The sequence below is a fragment of the Pygoscelis adeliae genome, unplaced genomic scaffold (assembly GCF_000699105.1).
Source record: "Pygoscelis adeliae isolate BGI_AS28 unplaced genomic scaffold, ASM69910v1 Scaffold38, whole genome shotgun sequence".
NCBI classification, from domain to species: domain Eukaryota; kingdom Metazoa; phylum Chordata; class Aves; order Sphenisciformes; family Spheniscidae; genus Pygoscelis; species Pygoscelis adeliae.
Genome location: NW_008825614.1, coordinates 22,471,046 through 22,487,968, shown reverse-complemented (window position 1 = coordinate 22,487,968; position 16,923 = coordinate 22,471,046). Strand labels below are relative to the sequence as shown.

At 40.0% G+C, this 16,923-nt stretch overlaps 1 protein-coding gene across 3 annotated transcripts in view; it reads right to left on the bottom strand.

The window, feature by feature from the left end:
- Nucleotides 1–295: 295 nt before the first annotated feature.
- TSNARE1 (t-SNARE domain containing 1) overlaps nucleotides 296–16,923 on the bottom strand; it is a 530,032-nt gene continuing 513,404 nt past the window's right edge. For all 3 annotated transcript variants that reach the window (XM_009332991.1, XM_009332989.1, XM_009332990.1), the window contains one exon: nucleotides 296–1,160. The gene's annotated coding sequence lies outside the window, so the exon portion shown is untranslated. The remainder of the gene's footprint in view (nucleotides 1,161–16,923) is intronic.

Below are 16,923 nucleotides of genomic sequence, written 5' to 3'. Positions count from 1 at the left end.
AGTGTCTCAGCTTTTTGGAAAGGAAGCATGTAATTGAAATCAGTGCAGGTGAGAATCTAGTTTAATGTTTGTTATTCTTTTCTAAACCTTCACAGTAACCAAAAATGCATAACATATAAAGGTAGCTGTGGGTTTTTTTTTTTTATCTGGCGAGAAACATTGTTGTCAAAAAATGTAACTTTTCATGAAGAATAAAAAACAAATAATTTTGTTAAATTCTCTCCAATACTTCCTATGACATTTTAATTGAAACCATTTTTTAAATGCTTTATTTACTGGAGGAAAACTGCATTTATAGTACACGACACATTTAAAGAAGAATTTAAATGGCATTTTCAATCATATTTTCAGCAGAAAATATTGTGGGTGAAAATGGAACAGAATCCCAAATGCTGGTTGCATTGAAACCTATGAAATGAAATCTAATGCAAAATGTGACTTTTTTCATGAGACGCCTTGCTTGATCTTTTTAACAGATTAAAGATCTTTTTTTTTTTTTAAAAATGGTAACAATATGCCTTGATGTTTATTTGTCCTGCTGTTTCACTAGTGTTTTTCATAAATAAATGTGGTGTTCTATGCACACAATGGGATCAAATAAACATCTAATTGATGTGTTTGTAAATGGCACATATAATTGTGAAATTGCTTAGCTCAGATCTGGCAGAGCAAATTCTAAAGCAGCAGTGCACAGTATGAGAATCTGAGCTAGATTATTTTTAAAATGTACAAAAAAGACAACAAAAAAGAATCAAACAAAACATGTTGAATTTCATGGTTTTCAATGAGCAGAACTGGAGATCAAGAGCATGTTAAAAACACAAACAATAAAGATGAATTAACAGCTACGTATCTTACAACACACTGTATACCAAATCTGGAGGCAAAGAAATAGCATTCCCCAGATACACAGGGGGCGTAATTAAAATCTGTAACATAAGGTAAAACATGTCTGCAATGAAGGGGGGGAAAAAAAAAAGGAAAAATTATTCACAATTATACTAACACACAGTATAAAACTTAGCTTTTCTTTCATACAATTAGTGTTTGTTGGCCATAGCAGTTTTAATACGACGTGATCAGTAAAGCAGACATTGACGTAGGGCCTGAATGTGAAATGCCTTGAGAATCCATTCCACTTCACAGGGTGATCACGGGCTCTGCAAAAGCAAGAATAACTGGTAAGTATTCACAGGATTTCCAGAGATCATCTGATGTAAAGTTGTTACTGATGGAAGGGTGGCTACTTAAGATGGTCCCAAAACACATAGTCAGCAATGAAGTAGACATGATTGTAGAAAAGTGTATTTTCACTGATTCCAGTCTAAGGTAACTGTGGAAGTGGAAAGGATTAGCAAGGCTGACAATATAGGTAAAACAAATTTATAAAGAAAACATGGCATATAGCCTGCTGTAGCAAGGAAAAGAGTAGATTTTGTGTTCTTTTCAATGCCAGCAGTTCCCATACCTGGAGGATGGTGCATTTAGTTTTAAAAATACATTTTCCTGCAAAGTGAACTACATGCAGAAGCCAGTGTGACACTGATGCACTTTGTGGGAGAGAATATATCTAAGAAATATTGGTCTGTTTTCCGTTTTTCCATACAATGAAGCCAATAGACATTTTCTCTTGATAAGAAGGACTCACCATACCATGTGTAGATCATAAAATGTTTACACTATTTAATGTAGACAGTCAATGGAAATAAAGAGACAATTTTTGATGAAAATGCATGTTTCTCTCCAATTACTACAAGAGAAGCCTCTTAGGACATACACCAGCACCAAGATAGCACCTCCAAGATAGACATCAGCACTATAGACTTCTGAGGTTAGAGAAATTGTATTCTTGCACTCACCACCCCATGAAACAGGTTTGTGTGTTTGTAGTAAACATCACTATGAAAAATATAGGCAGGCTTTAAAAGTGTTTGTGTTTATTCCATGTCTACTTTCTTAGTCAATATTGTTTGTATATATGCTATGTAAGAAAATCTGGTTAAACTTGGTATCAAGGGAAGGGAAAGGGATGAAAAAATAGTCTGTTATAATTATTGAACCCATAACTGAGAACAACTTTTTTTCTTTTTTTTTTTTTTACTACAGGTGAAAGTCTTAGAAACACTCTTTGTTTTAATTATGCTTTACTGTAAACCAACAAGATGTCAAAATAGACCAGAGATCAGACACCCCCTTCTTCCAAAGCAACAAAATACAAAACCACACACATATTGTTATTTATGCCAATTATTAAAATTGTTCATAATAAGATATTATTTAGATATTCTTTTGAAATCAGATGTCCATTGTGTGCTGTGCTGCATATACAAAGCATAGAAGGCAGTTCCTACCTTGCATTCACATAAACACCACAAAGAGCTAATAGAAACACTCATCCTTAATGAGAAAGGATATCCTTCTGAAGATGACGTTCATCTCAGCTAATTTAAGGTGTAAGTATCTCCATCTGAGTATAACGGCTCCCAGGCTCCAGGCTTCTATTACAGTAATTACAGATCTAATCAATACAGCCAATGGATTTTTAGGGTGGGGGTCATTTGAATAAAGTCATCAATTTCAGAATGACCTAAATTTCACTGGCTGTTACTGACTAGCATTAGCTACAAATGGATCTTCAGGATGACTTTCTCAGCTGCAGAAATGTACGCTGTGGACACCTAAATTTAGCTGCACAAATTCAGTAGTAGAAGTCCTTCTAATATCACAAAAAGATTTGCTAGAGTTACTCAGACAAGTGGAAAGGCTCTGGAAAAGGGATAGACACCACTAATCATATAACCTTTCCATCCACTTGGGAACCATTCTCACTTTCCTGTTCACGTAATATTGCACAATCTTTTTTCAAAGAGGAAAGGCTGTAAGTGGAGTGAAAAGAAAACTACCTGAAAAGGAAGGAACATTTCTACAGGTGCCAAATCAACAATAAGTTCACTGCCTGTGCAAGTCACAGAATCACAGGATGGATGAGGTGGGAAGAGACCTCTGGAGGTCATCTAGTCCAACCACTAGCTCAGAGCAGGGTCAGCTGAAGCAGGGTGATCAGGGCTGTGTCCAGTTGGATTTTGAGTGGCTCCAAGGCTGGAGACTCCACAACTTCTCTGTGCAACTTATTTCCCTGTTTGACTGCTCTTACAGTAAAAAAAAGTGTTTTCTTATGTTTAAACAAATTTTCATATATTTCAGGTTGTACAAATTGCCTTTTGTCCTGTCAGTGGAAACCACTGAGAAGAGCTGGTTCCATCTTCTTTATACCCCATATCAGGTATTTATACAGGTGGGTAAGATCCTCCTGAGCCTTCCCTTCCCCAGGCTGCAGTCCCAGCTCTCTCAGCCTCTCCTCATATGTCAGATGCTCCCATCCATTAATCATCTTCATGGCCCTTTGCTGGACTCACTCCAGTATGTGCATGTCTCTCTTTTGTCCTGGGGAGCCCAGCGCTGGACACAGCACTCCAGATGTTTCTCACCAGTGCTGAGTAGAGGGGGAGGATCACTTGCCTCGACCTGCTTGCAACGCTTTCCCTAAGCCACGTGTGTTAGCATCACAGAACTGCCAATGGGTTGTCTGGATTTCTTAGCACTGTCCTCAGTGCAGCCTCATTCATGCCAAGCAATCAATGATGGTGTGACGCAAATGCAATCAATCACTAAATGACAAATTCAAGTCAATCACTAACAGATGCCTGCCTTAAATAAGCTGGCCATGCTCCTTTATGATTAGTGTGTGGATGTGTGCATGTATGCATGTGTATGCACATATATATGCGTGTGTGTGTGCGAGTGAGTGAGAGAGCTTATGTGTGAGCACACACATGCCTGTGTACAGGAGAGAAAGAACACAGTCTAATCAGACTCTGTGGACCTTGGACAGGCTTTTTCTCTGAGGACTAGGAGAAAAAGGGCACCATATGTTTGACATGAAAGCAAACCTTACTACCAGCACAAGCCATTAATCTTGGCAGGCTCTGCAGCTACTGGGGATTATGAATCTTGATTTGCAGGCAGGGAAAATATTCAACATTGCAAAAGCCATTTAAATTAGAAATAGATAATCTACAGACTTGGCTCTTGAGTGTAACAAGAGAGATTCTCCAGACACAATCTAAATACAAGTTATATTGGGCCAACAAACCAACAGACTTAATATATGTTTCTGGTTTAGTTGAGTATAAAAATGAGTTATTTTTAGTTTCTGAAAGAGTTTGAGTTCTGTCATACTTTTAGGTTTTGATTAAAGAGGGGGTTTACTATTTGCTGTAGTAATAGTTATGCTGAGTTTAGCAGTTCTAGTCATGGATTATACAGCCTTGTGTTAGCTACTATACAAATAGAGAACCAAATTACAATCCCTAGAAAAAAGAATTTAGAAATTATGTTGGGGCAGATCTTTGTTTTTTTTATATATGGGGAATTTTACCAGTAGAAACCTGGGTGATTTGAGGCTTTGCCCATTCAGATTTCAGTGAATCATTTCTATTACCTTCATAGTCAATGAAGGGAAGCAGGCATATTTATCTTGAGGTTTTTTCATGCATAAAGAGAGAGGGCAAGAAAGGAAGGGGTAAATGGAAAAAGACCCTGCTTCTACCAGGCTGCTAAGATTACTCTGCTGTGCAGGCTAACAGACCTCTTTACTGTGAACTGCAAAAACAGACTGTAAAGAGCTGCTCCAGTTTTGTGGTAGCTCTAAGTTGCAATAGGGACCTGAGCTATGGATCCACCCTACAGCCCTCCTTGGCTTCAGAGAAGCATCTTTCACCCCTTTGGGGTTTACAGTAGACTCTGCTCATTTATTTAGTCTAGCCTGTTCTGCCTGTGAATTAAAGAGCTGGTCTCATGAGAAGATAAATTCTCCAGAATAATAATCCAATTTGATCCTACCTGCTGTTGTTTTGAATCAAGTGAGATCTCCATCTTTCCTCTAAGTAAATGTGATGACATGCATCACACTGTGTAAGTAAGTTCTGATGATACAACTTTTGACTTTTGCAAATTTATACAGATTTAAGGCTTTTTCATAGACATTAACCTCAATGAACCTCTCTGTTAGAGAGGGCTCATACACATAAATTGTAGTCCATTATTAATAGTAGTTGACCATTATATATGCAGAGATTTTTGGCCAGTTGAATGATTCCTTGAAAGTGTGAAACAACGGCGGTCATTACAAGCTGACTGAGATGACTAAAGGAGGCCTATGAAATTATCAAGTGGAAGTCTGCATCACTGAAAGAGGAGCTGATCTAAAGCTCCCTAAAGTCAGTGCAAACACTCTCACTGACTTCATCTAGCTTTGCATCAGACCCATATGAAAGTTCTTACAGTTGCTCTGCAAAGTCATAGTCTGTAAACCCACACTGTTGAAGTAAGTCTGATGGATTGTCCAAAGGATGGAGAATATAGGACAGAATGAACAGATAGATTTTGGTACTGAGTGCTGAAAACATGGCCACGGAAACAGCTCTCTAGAACTATTCATAGCCACCTTCTCAACGTGTCAAACACACAGGGAGTAAGCATGTGCCAAAGCTGGACCCTCAGCGCAGGTATCCTGAGCTGCAGCCCACAGAAAGGAAATGTTAGGGCCTCATCTCAATTTTGCCATTTTTGTTTAATTCAGGGTTTTTTGGTTTTGGGTTGTTTGGGTTTTTTTTAAATCATTGTTCCAGGTCATGTTTTAATGAACCTTTTTTCAAGACACAAATGTCTTTTGATGTTTTCAGACTGAACACTTCACATATGCAAATCTACACTGATTAAGCCCATGTCCTGTCACAATATATTGTATTTATCTGTTTTCCCCTGAAACTGTTGTATACGCCATACCAGTTTCAGATGTAAATTGGAAAGTATCTTCCAAATATGACAGAACTGAAATCCTGCAATATCATCTCATTCATGATAGAGAACCTAAACTCATCCACAAGGCTGATAGTGCAAATAGCATCTTGTAACACAGGGATTTAAGTTTTCTGTTTCTGAAAACCCTCAAGAGAATGTTGAAGGGAAAGTAGGAAACATCTGGTTGTTTACATTTTTCTGCCTCTAGTCACTTGTAGATGCTAATATTCTTTTTTTCCTGACGTACCAGAAAACTGAGATGAGTTTGCAGAGCATGGTAGATGACAGGTGCCCACCGAGTTGTTCTATCACTCCCCCTACTCAACTGGATGGGGAAAGAAAATATAACAAAAGGCTCGTGGGTCGAGATAAGGACAGGGAGAGATCATTCACCAATTACTGTCATAGGCAAAACAGATTCGACTTGAGGAAATTAATTTAATTTATTGCCAATCAAATCAGAATAGGATAATGAGAAATAAAACCAAATCTTAAAACATGTCCCCTCCACCCCTCTGTTCTTCCCGGGCTCAACTTCACTTCCGATTTCTCTAACTCCTCCCCACCAAGCGGCGCAGGGGGATGGGGAATGGGGGTTGCAGTCAGTTCATCACATGTTGTCTCTGCTGCTCCTTCCTCCTCACACTCTTCCCCTGCTCCAGTGTGGGGTCCCACCCATGGAAGACAGTCCTCCACGAAATTCTCCAATGTGGATCCTTCCCACAGGCTGCAGTTCTTCATGAACTGCTCCAGCATGGGTCCCTTCCACGTGTCCTTTCCATGGGGTACAGTCCTTCAGGAACAGACTGCTCCAGCGTGGGTCCCCCATGGGGTCACAAGTCCTGCCAGAAAACCTGCTCCAGCGTGGGCTCCTCTCTCCATGGGGTCACGGGTCCTGCCAGGAGCCTGCTCCAGTGTGGGCTCTCCATGGGGTTACAGCCTCCTTCAGGCACATCCACCTGCTCTGGCATGGGGTTTTCCATGGGCTGTAGGTGGATATCTGCTCCACCGCTAATCTCCATGGGCTGCAGGGGGACAGCCTGCCTCACCATGGTCTTCACCACGGGCTGCAGGGGAATCTCTGCTCCAGCGCCTGGAGCACCTCCTCCCCCTCCTCCTTCACTGACCTTGGTGTCTGCAGAATTGTTTCTCTCACATATTCTCACTCCTCTCTCCGGCTGCAGTTATGCAGGTTTTTTTCCCCTTCTTAAATATGTTATCATCACAGAGGCGCTACCACCGTCACTAACTGGCTTGGCCTTGGTCAGCAGCAGGTCTGTCCTGGAGCTGGCTGGCATTGGCTCCATCAGACATAGGGGAAGCTTCTAGCAGCTTCTCATAGAAGCCACCCCACTACCAAAACCTTGCCATGCAAATCCAATGCAACATGGTAGATATACTTTGCTTACGTGTTCAAGATTCAACAGATCACCAGCTTTGAGCATCAACATCAAATTTACCCCTATGTCAGATAACCTTCCCCTGCAGTTAGGGTGCAATTCATGACTTAACTCATTTGAATTGAATCTCTTCCACCTGTGATGGTGGGGAATGGTCTCTGAGGACCCATATCTTCCCTTTCTGATCACCTTGATGATGGTTTCAACCTGGGCCTGACATAATTACTTTATTATATACATAAATTCTTAATGATGCATTTTTAGGATAGGAAAAAAAAAAGACAAGGAAAGAAGACAAAAGTCACAATACTAAGAAAATCTGTGGTGTTTCCTGCCTTTTTGAAGCTGAAGCTAATCAGATGACACATTAGTGTGAGAACTGCATTACTGACACTGTGAACCTTCCAGACCTAAGTCTTTATCTGGGCCTTTGTTCAAAGGTACTATATGATGATGAGATTTTGCCTTCAGTAAAGCCTGGTTTTTCATCTGTTAAAGTTATTCCTTTTTAAATAGTCCTTCCCACTAATTTTTTAGGGAAGTAAATGACACCCACTTTTCATTATAGAAATGTTAGACATTTCTCTAGCGCACAACTGCCCAAAGCAGAAAAGCTGCTGTTCTTATTCAGTCACACTGGCCATTTCTGCTTATACTGGAATTTTAACAACAGCTTCTTAAAATAGGACAGACCTAATAACCCAAGAGTATTCTGTCAGAAAAAAATGAGATAGCAGGGTGATGATATATTGCTTCATGATGATGCAATATTGCTTCATATTCACTTAGTCATTTATTTCTCCTGTGCATTCTCTTAACTGCATCAATGGGGCCCAGCAACCACCTTTGATTCAACTTCACTGAAATAATCTCTTTTTCAGTTTAGAAATATGCCCCAGTAGAAATTCTGACTGTTTGGAAGTTTAGAAGACTTCTGGCCCTGACATCAATGGTTTCTAATTTGGCAGCTGCAAATCATTGGTAATATAGCAGTTTCAGAGGCAAATGCTAACGCAAGTACATGGGCATCTTTCAGGGACCAACACAAGTTTAAGACATAGGTGTATCTTATGGACAGTACGGGTTGATCCTAAAGCAAAACTAAATCAAGAAATGTGATGATACTGGGAATACAAAACCAAAACCAACCCCCCCAAAAAAACACAACAACAACAACAACAACGAATCCCAAGCCTATACTACAGACAGTTTGATGGTCCAAGAAAAATGTTGTCTCTGTAAGCCAGCTCCTTGGGATTCACTACACTAAAAGACATTCCAACCATTTTCCATCTTCATGCTAGAAGCTTGGCATGTGCCTAGTAGTAATTTAACCCCATGCATTTCTATATCTGAACTGTAAAGATTTGTCTTAGCAATGCATCCCCTATCAGTGTCCCAGTACCTGGCAAAGTTTTTAAGAAACATGCAACAGATAAGGTCATGTAGACCTAGAAAAAAGGTCTGTAGCGGTGTCAGAATCTGCACCTAGGAGCCAAAACTGCAGAGTATGACATAATTATGGCAAGAAATAAAATAGGTGATATCACATTTCAGAACTGAATATAGCTAACTGAACTTTGGGGATCATGAGAAAATCCATTTCACAAAGGTGGAATGTCCAGGGCCTGGGAGGTGATGCATAATGAATGAGATGGGAAGAGGGGAAGGGGAAGCAGTAATTTTGCCCAACAACTTGAAAATAAATGCTGCTATAGATGTAGCGAGACTATGTGTATAAGGATTTTTAAATTATCTGATGTTGAATATGTGTAACATCAGATAATGACGTCACAAGCTCAACTGATTAAATGGCAAGTGAATAGCAAATCTCAGCAGCATTGTCTTATCAATTAAAACAAGGGGAAAATCTCCTATTTATGAATTAACTGACCTTATTTTTTCCCTCATTGCTCACTGTGCATGGCAGAGTTGTGTATGATTGAAAAGTCATTACATAGTTCTTTAACATGACAGTGTTTAATCCAAGACACATTTCCTTTTCAAACTCCAGTAACTTCTTATTATTTGAGTCATACAGTTGACATAAGCCCTGAATGCATTTTCTGAGGTTGTGTGAGCTGTAAAACTATGGTTCTGAGAAGTTCTTCCAGTAAGTTCTGTCAGGAGTCCCCAGGACCTACCTGAAGCACAAACTTACAAGCTAATGTAATTCATCAAAGACTCAATGACATTTTGCTAGCTTTCTCTCTGGCCAGTTGTTTTGGTCCATAAAGCTTCAACACCTCCAACCGTTTTTCTGTACCTCCTGCTTTTGACCATTAACGCTGACCTCACTGCAGATGCTTCACCACCTTATATATGGGTTAGCCCCATGTGTGTTGCTCCAGCCCAGGGTCCACCAAGACACCCACACAGAGCTATGGCAATGCACTGGTGAAAAGGCAAAAATGAAAAGGTCGGAAAAATAAAGATGTGTCCAAAACTGACATATGGAAATAAGTAAACAACAATTCCATTCTCTGAACAAGGTGAGCATAAATGAAGAACTCCTTCATACCTATACTAAAGCAAGTCAGGAGAGAGAAGGAATCAAAACCACTTAAAAATAAGGCCTTGCTTCTTCTCAAGGTCACAACTCACAGAAGCTGCTTCCTCCAAAAACTGCACACTCATTTTCTCTTCATATTATCTTTCTTGTAGAAGCATTGTCATCCTAGTTCTCAAAAAAACATCCCTGTTGTTTGGGATTTCCTTCATAACATTCCAATGACAAACTAAAGAAACTTATCTGGTACCATCTTCTTCAGAAGAATGAAATGCGGAAGAGTAAGGCTCAAGGTGCAAAAGAGTTATGACTTCATTTTGTTGCCTTGAAAAAAAGGTTAAAATTGCCAGCAATGTGTGATCTAAATCTAAGTGACGTTAAACAGATGGCACTGAATGACCAAGAAAAGAGCATTGGTCTTTCTCCATCCGTGAGTTTACTTTGCACTTTAAGCTGCATTAACTTTGCTCAGCTACCAGATGCAGTCTTTTTTCTCGCATTTATCTCTTTATTTTTAAAAAGGAATTTGGAGAGCTTTGGGAGTGGAGACGTTGTTAGGTTAATAGTGAGAAATTCTGTTTCTCATGAGGAGGATGAAAAGAACACAGCACAGAGATGCTAGATTTGCTGGCATTTCAGGACAGGACGTTTCTTCCTGTTGCCACTTTGAACAAAAATGTGAATGATTTTGTTCACCTTTTTGCAAGTGGTATGGTTGTCAGGCAAAAGCTGCTAGCAGAGAACAGCAGGGACAGTACTCCCACTGCACTGCTTTAATCAGACTTCTACAGTAATGGAGGCAATTTGAAGATGTTATCTTAAAAGATAGAGGCACCACCAATTACACGGCCTATCTTCCTCCCTCTTACCTCACCTTCAGAGTGCTCCAAGGCAATCTGAACATTCTTGGTTTTTGTTTTTTTTTTTTAAATATGCTTTAACCTCTGTGTCCTCAGGTGCAAGTTAACATTTGAGCCAGACAGTACACACCTCCATTCCCAAAACTTCATGGACAAGTGACTAGAGTCTCACTTGCCTTGAAACAGGCCACATCTCTTTTGGTCTGTGCAGTGACTGCCTATCTTTTTTTTAAAGAAAGGGCTCCTTGACTCACATTTGGCAACTCCAGTTGTGTGGAGGGAGGAAGGAGAGAGAAAATCAACTTTATGAATATGCTGAATTATTCTGGGAAGCACTCAGGATGACACCAAAATGAGAGACAGAAACCACTGGCCAGATAAGACATCATACGCTGGAGACTAATAGAGATCGGATAGCAGACCTCACAAATCATCAATTTGCACCAATGTGGCAAATCTTATGTTCCTTTGGGAACATGCAGAATTACTGGCATTTGACTTTCAGCTTGGATTAACTATCAGGAAGAAAATGCTGACTCAGCTTAAAATATGTCTGGTTGCAAATATATTTCTGGTTGCAAAGACAATTTCAAGGAGATAGATGCTTAAACACTAGAGTAGTTAGATAAGGCTGCCTAGTGTGCAAATCACTCAGTACCCATTCAGCGTATCATTACTATTTCACCATCCCCGAGAATCTGCCAAGAGCCATGGGGAAATACCAGACTTCCACTTTGCAGCAGCATTTAACTACAGAGCAAGCAAATCAGAGCTGTAAAAGGTGACAGAAATGCTTAAATTCTACTTCACATGTTAGTGGATACAGAGCTGATAAACCCTAAAAAAGCCCACAGAAGACACACAACATGGTTAGCATTAAACTCCAGCTATTTCGGCTAAGGGAGCAGGAACTGTATGCTCCGCGTTTTGCTCAAAGGGAACTATTGGAAGTATAACATGGTTTGTGCAGAACTAGAGAAAATGAGAGTTGAAAAGCTCACCTGTCAGGAGAGAAAAACGCAGGGAGACTATGTACATTGCATTGCAGTGTTGCTGTCTTACACACTAATGGACATTTCAGTGCAGCAGCCCTGTATATTTAAATGCAATAAATTGCATTTAATCTACCTCAGATTTTTTTTTTTTTTAAAGACTGTTTAACTATGAAGGGAACAGAAATTATTTTAGTCAACGAAGACAGAGATGTAATGGATAAAACTCCTAGTACTAGAATTAAAATTGCAACTTGCAATGTTTTCATTAAGAACAGTACTGGAAATAAATTTCTGCACAGAGAACCAATTAAAAACAGAACTAATAAATTCTATAGATGTAAATACAATGCATTTTTTGCATCCATCTGAACACTAGCTGTTATTAACTCTGGGTGATGCTGTTTTTACATGCATATGTTGATGTTATTCATACAGATGGTGTCAGGGCTGAAGCGTTGAATGGAAGTACGCTTCACATGGTTGCTTCACTTACACACTAGCAATAAGTACTAGACCAATGCAAAACCTAATCCCATCAGAAAGGAGATATTTTAGTAGACACCAGAGAGACTAAAGCAGTTAGTCCCTGCATCAGAGCAAAGGCTTGTGGCAGGAAAACGCAGACATGTCAGGGAATTCACTCTGATATTTGTAGATAACCTTGATACGTCTTTTGGACACGTCCTCATTTGGTCCTTAGTTGGCTGTTTGTAAACAAGGGTAAGAATAAATGAGCTGACTTTCCCTTTGATCTCTCCCACCATCCTTCAGGGAAGTGATCATCCCCGTGTACTTGGCACTGGTGAGGCCGCACCTCGAATACTGTGTTCAGTTTTGGGCCCCTCACTACAAGAAGGACGTTGAGGTGCTGGAGCGTGTCCAGAGAAGGGCAAGGAAGCTGGTGAGGGGTCTGGAGAACAAGTCTTCTGAGGAGCGGCTGAGGGAATTGGGGTTGTTTAGCCTGGAGAAACGGAGGCTGAGGGGAGACCTCATCGCTCTCTACAACTACCTGAAAGGAGGCTGTAGCAAGGTGGGTGTCGGTCTCTTCTCCCAAGTAACTAGAGATAGGACGAGAGGAAATGGCCTCAAGTTGCACCAGGGGAGGTTTAGATTGGACGTGAGGAAAAATGTCTTTACTGAAAGAGTGGTTAAACATTGGACCAGGCTGCCCAGGGAAGTGGTGGAGTCACCATCCCTGGAGGTATTTAAAAGACGGGTAGATGAGGCGCTTAGGGACATGGTTTAGTGGGCATGGTGGTGTTGGGTTGACAGTTGGACTCGATTACCTTAGAGGTCTCTTCCAACCTTTAATGATTCTATGAGTCTATGATTCTATGATTCTAGTGTAGGTGGGTGAAACATTCTGCCTATTGCATGTTTTTCCCTTTTTCTGCTGCCCCAGACAAGTAAATATGGAGCACTATGGATGCGATTCTTTTCATCCGAATATAAATGCTCCAGATCAACACAAGTCACCATCATTTCCCGTTAGAGAGTGGAGAGATACAAGCACTTCTGGAGGACAGTCCAGCTCGCCTTTAACTAATCTATCCAACAGCTCAGAAAAATTGCCATTTACCATGTCTGTAGCTATACATTAGCCTGAAAGGGAGCATCGGGTGACTAGTTCAGGTTTAGTTGTCTAAACTTCAGTGAAATTAATCCCACCCTGCTTGTTTTATATTTTACTTCTGAAATAAATATTTTTGTATAATCTTATTTTGTTCATAAGTTTTAATGGTTTACCTTGTTTATTTTCTCTGTAAATAAATCTTCAGTGACCAGATACACTAGTGTTGCAACTACTAGTATAAGGAAAAAAGCTTATCTTCATAAAAATGTGCCCTGGAAGAGATAAAGTCAGCTTTTTTTTTTTTCTTTCTTTTTTTTTTTTTTAATGTACACACAAAGTGTTCCCACTTTCATATGGAGACCAGATTATCCTAATTTCCTTGGGTAGTATTATTGGAAATATGTATAAGTATTAGCTCTCATGCTAGATCCTACTGACAGCCATCCAACGAAAACCTCATAAATTCTTTGGTTACTATTTCTTCATGGTTACTACTACTACGGCTTCCATCTTGTTTTCCCCATCATGTTTTTCATACACAGAAAAGCAACGCCCTCATCTATGTATGTTCTCTTGCAATCCCCACCAAAAATGAAAAAAAAACCCAAACCTAAAATCTACAGATTGAAGGGAAGAATGGAAAAATATTTCAAAGAAAGACCTCTGAGTTACTAAACAAACAATGGTGTCAGAAGTCCCTGAGCAGGAAATAATCAGACTTGGACAGTGCCTGAGGGAAAATCCTGTGTACATCATCTGTTATTACTCATCCCTGGGTGTCTGCTTATGGGTGCTGATGGAGGCAGTAAATGGGTGAAACATTCCTTTTGTACTGACAAGAGTGGGTGTCCTTACATCCTCAAAATCAGCTCTGTCAGATTTATCAGGGTGCTACATCTATTTGACTCTTCTCTGTTTATTATCCCTGTCATGAACAGCATCACTAAAAGGATTATGTAGACTTCCAGAAGCGTCTTCATTTTCTTTTGAAAAGAAACAGAAGTTTGTTGGGGAGGGAAGTTAATCATGAGTAGTCACTGAAAAGCCGGTTATACATTATGCATTCCACATTGTGCCTCTGGTTCCATTTATGTGAATGGAAATGATTAAGATTTTACTTACTCTTTAGCATGTAGTGCTATGAGGGACTAACAGACAGAAGAGGGGAGATGAAGTATTTCAGGGCTCCAGGAGACACATAGAGAACTTTTAGGTATCAAAGAAGCCTTTTTACAACTAAAGTCTGATAAAAAAAAGGCAGAGGAAGAACAAAAGGGATATCCATTTAGGTATTTTTAACAGATCTTGGATGCCACACTGGCTGAAGTCTTTGATACGCTTAACATAAAAGTGAAAAATCAGTCTAGACAAAATACAGAGAGTAAACTGTAGGGAATTACTATGAATCCATGGAATGGAAAGAGATTTTTGAGCTACCTTTAACTCTATGTCTCTAGAGATATTTGAAAAGCAGAATAATTGTGGTAGTTACTGCACAGTCTTCTCCATCCAGCACAACCAAGATCTCCTAGAAAATAACAATTCGCAATGAATTTTGGTGCTCTCCACTGTCTTTTTCAGAGTGATGTTACTGGACATCATATTTAGTGTGGCTGAGCAGAAGCCTACACATCCTCACACACACCAAGCAGAAGGTATTCCTCTCTCATCAGATACTGAAAATCACCCTTGACAGGAATGACAGTGGCACTGAAAAAGCAAAGAAATAACAAATCTGTAATATTTATCATCAGTTCTCTGCTCTGTTCTTGACTTGCAGTTGGCAGCTGTTGGGAGGATCAGAATAATCCCAAATTACACTTTGCCAAGTCTCTCTTTAGAGATCTTTTGCCTTCACTGCACTGGATTCCTAGTTTGGAATTCCTTGTTTGGAGGTGGTAGATTTCTGCAGCATGACACCCCAGTCCATCACTTTAAGTGACATCTAAAAGCACACAATTCCTCTAGCTCTCCCCTCCCGCCTCAATAATGCAGCTGCATCTTGAAATAAACAACTCCTTCCTCCCCTGTAACAGATGGTGCTGTGTAACCCGGAGTGCAAGCACATCTGCAGCAGCAGTAATGAAGTAGGAAAGCTGGGAGGACCAGGATGGGAGGGATCATGCACACTGAGGAGACCACTTTTCCTGTTATTCCCAACAGTGAAGATGAAGGAGATGTGAATCATTATGAGAAGGATAGGAACACTCACTGGTACATGTCAGGCTGTATTTTAGATCAGCTTCATCTTCTTTTTTTCTTTGCTGAGGAATAGTAAATATTTAAGGGGAAACTGTGATGCTACTTAAAAAGCACTTACCTAATTAAACCTCAAATGCAGAAATCGCTATTCACTCAGAGATGCACTCTGTGAAGCTCACCACCTAAGGCTATACCTCAGCCATATGGCATTTTAATAGATACTAGCAGAGGGAGCCCTTTTTATATTTTAACAGATGGGTGTATGCTAGATACTGGGGTTGGAGCAGAGGGAAAATGTAAGGAAAGAGAATCAAGAAAGTAAGACAAAGTTTAAAGGATGAATTCTTATTGAATGCTTCAATTTCTGCTCAAAACAGCTGGAGGTCTTGTTTCTTTCCCAGAAAGAACTTCTATTGTTTCCAAAGACTTGGACTCAGACTCGCTGATCACAAACCTTTTCACAGCGGAGTTACTATGTGAGGGGTTGTCCTTACAGCAGAAATACCACTACTGTTTTCAGAGTTTGCTCGCCCAACCAATATTTGCATGAATTTAGGAGTAGGATTCAAGTTGTTATAGTGTTTCTTCTGCTGTACCTTCCCCCTCCGGGGTCATGCTCACAGTGTATATTAGAGTCTCAACAAGTTTGGGCTGTATCAAAAAATGGCTAGAAGACCTCAGAAGAGAAAGTCAGTGTCTTAGCATGTTGCAGAGGAAACATGGTGAATATAAACTCCAAGTAAAGAGTCAGAAAAGAGAGGGTTATTTGAAAATAAGCCATTTATTGGGATATCTATCTTTCAGATAGGTCCTGATCTGCTAAGACTGCAGTTTTAAATGCAGGTATTGGATTCCCAAAATATGACTAACAGCCAGAGGGACCGCAGGGCTAAAGTAATATGGTTCCATTTACATTATGGTTGCTACATGGTTTAATGCTTTCCAGATTTGTTTGGAAGGCTGCCGTTTCCTCTTCCGGAGCAAGTGTCAAGGATCTAAGATGATCATGGTTTTGGTGCCTGAGCCAAAATGGTACATGATACCTATCACCCTTTCCCATCTTTGCCTTACAGTACTTCCATAAATAGCATTCCTTTCATCACATGCATTTGTTTCCCACTTCTCAGGGAAAGTTTAGTTTGTCTCAAAATGCCCGTGGGAACTTGGTGGCAACCTTTTGTCCTCCAGGGATCGATAGGGACCTCTTTCTAGGGCAATGTGAAAGCACAACATGCAGAGCCACTGGGTTTTGCAATGAACGGAGGAGATTTTGCATTAGCAGCAGTGTGGCTGCACCATCCAACGTGGCATTCAAGATAATTTGCTCTGCTAACATTACTGTACTGATTCTGGGACTGTATAACCCAGGGTTATATATCTACAGCAGCTCAGATATCCTTGCTGCAAGGATACACAACACATAAAATATGCTATATGTGCTCTTGATAAAATACAGTGTATATTATCTTGTTCTATAAAAACTGTGAATCCACAAGATGTATTAAATATTTACTTACTGGGT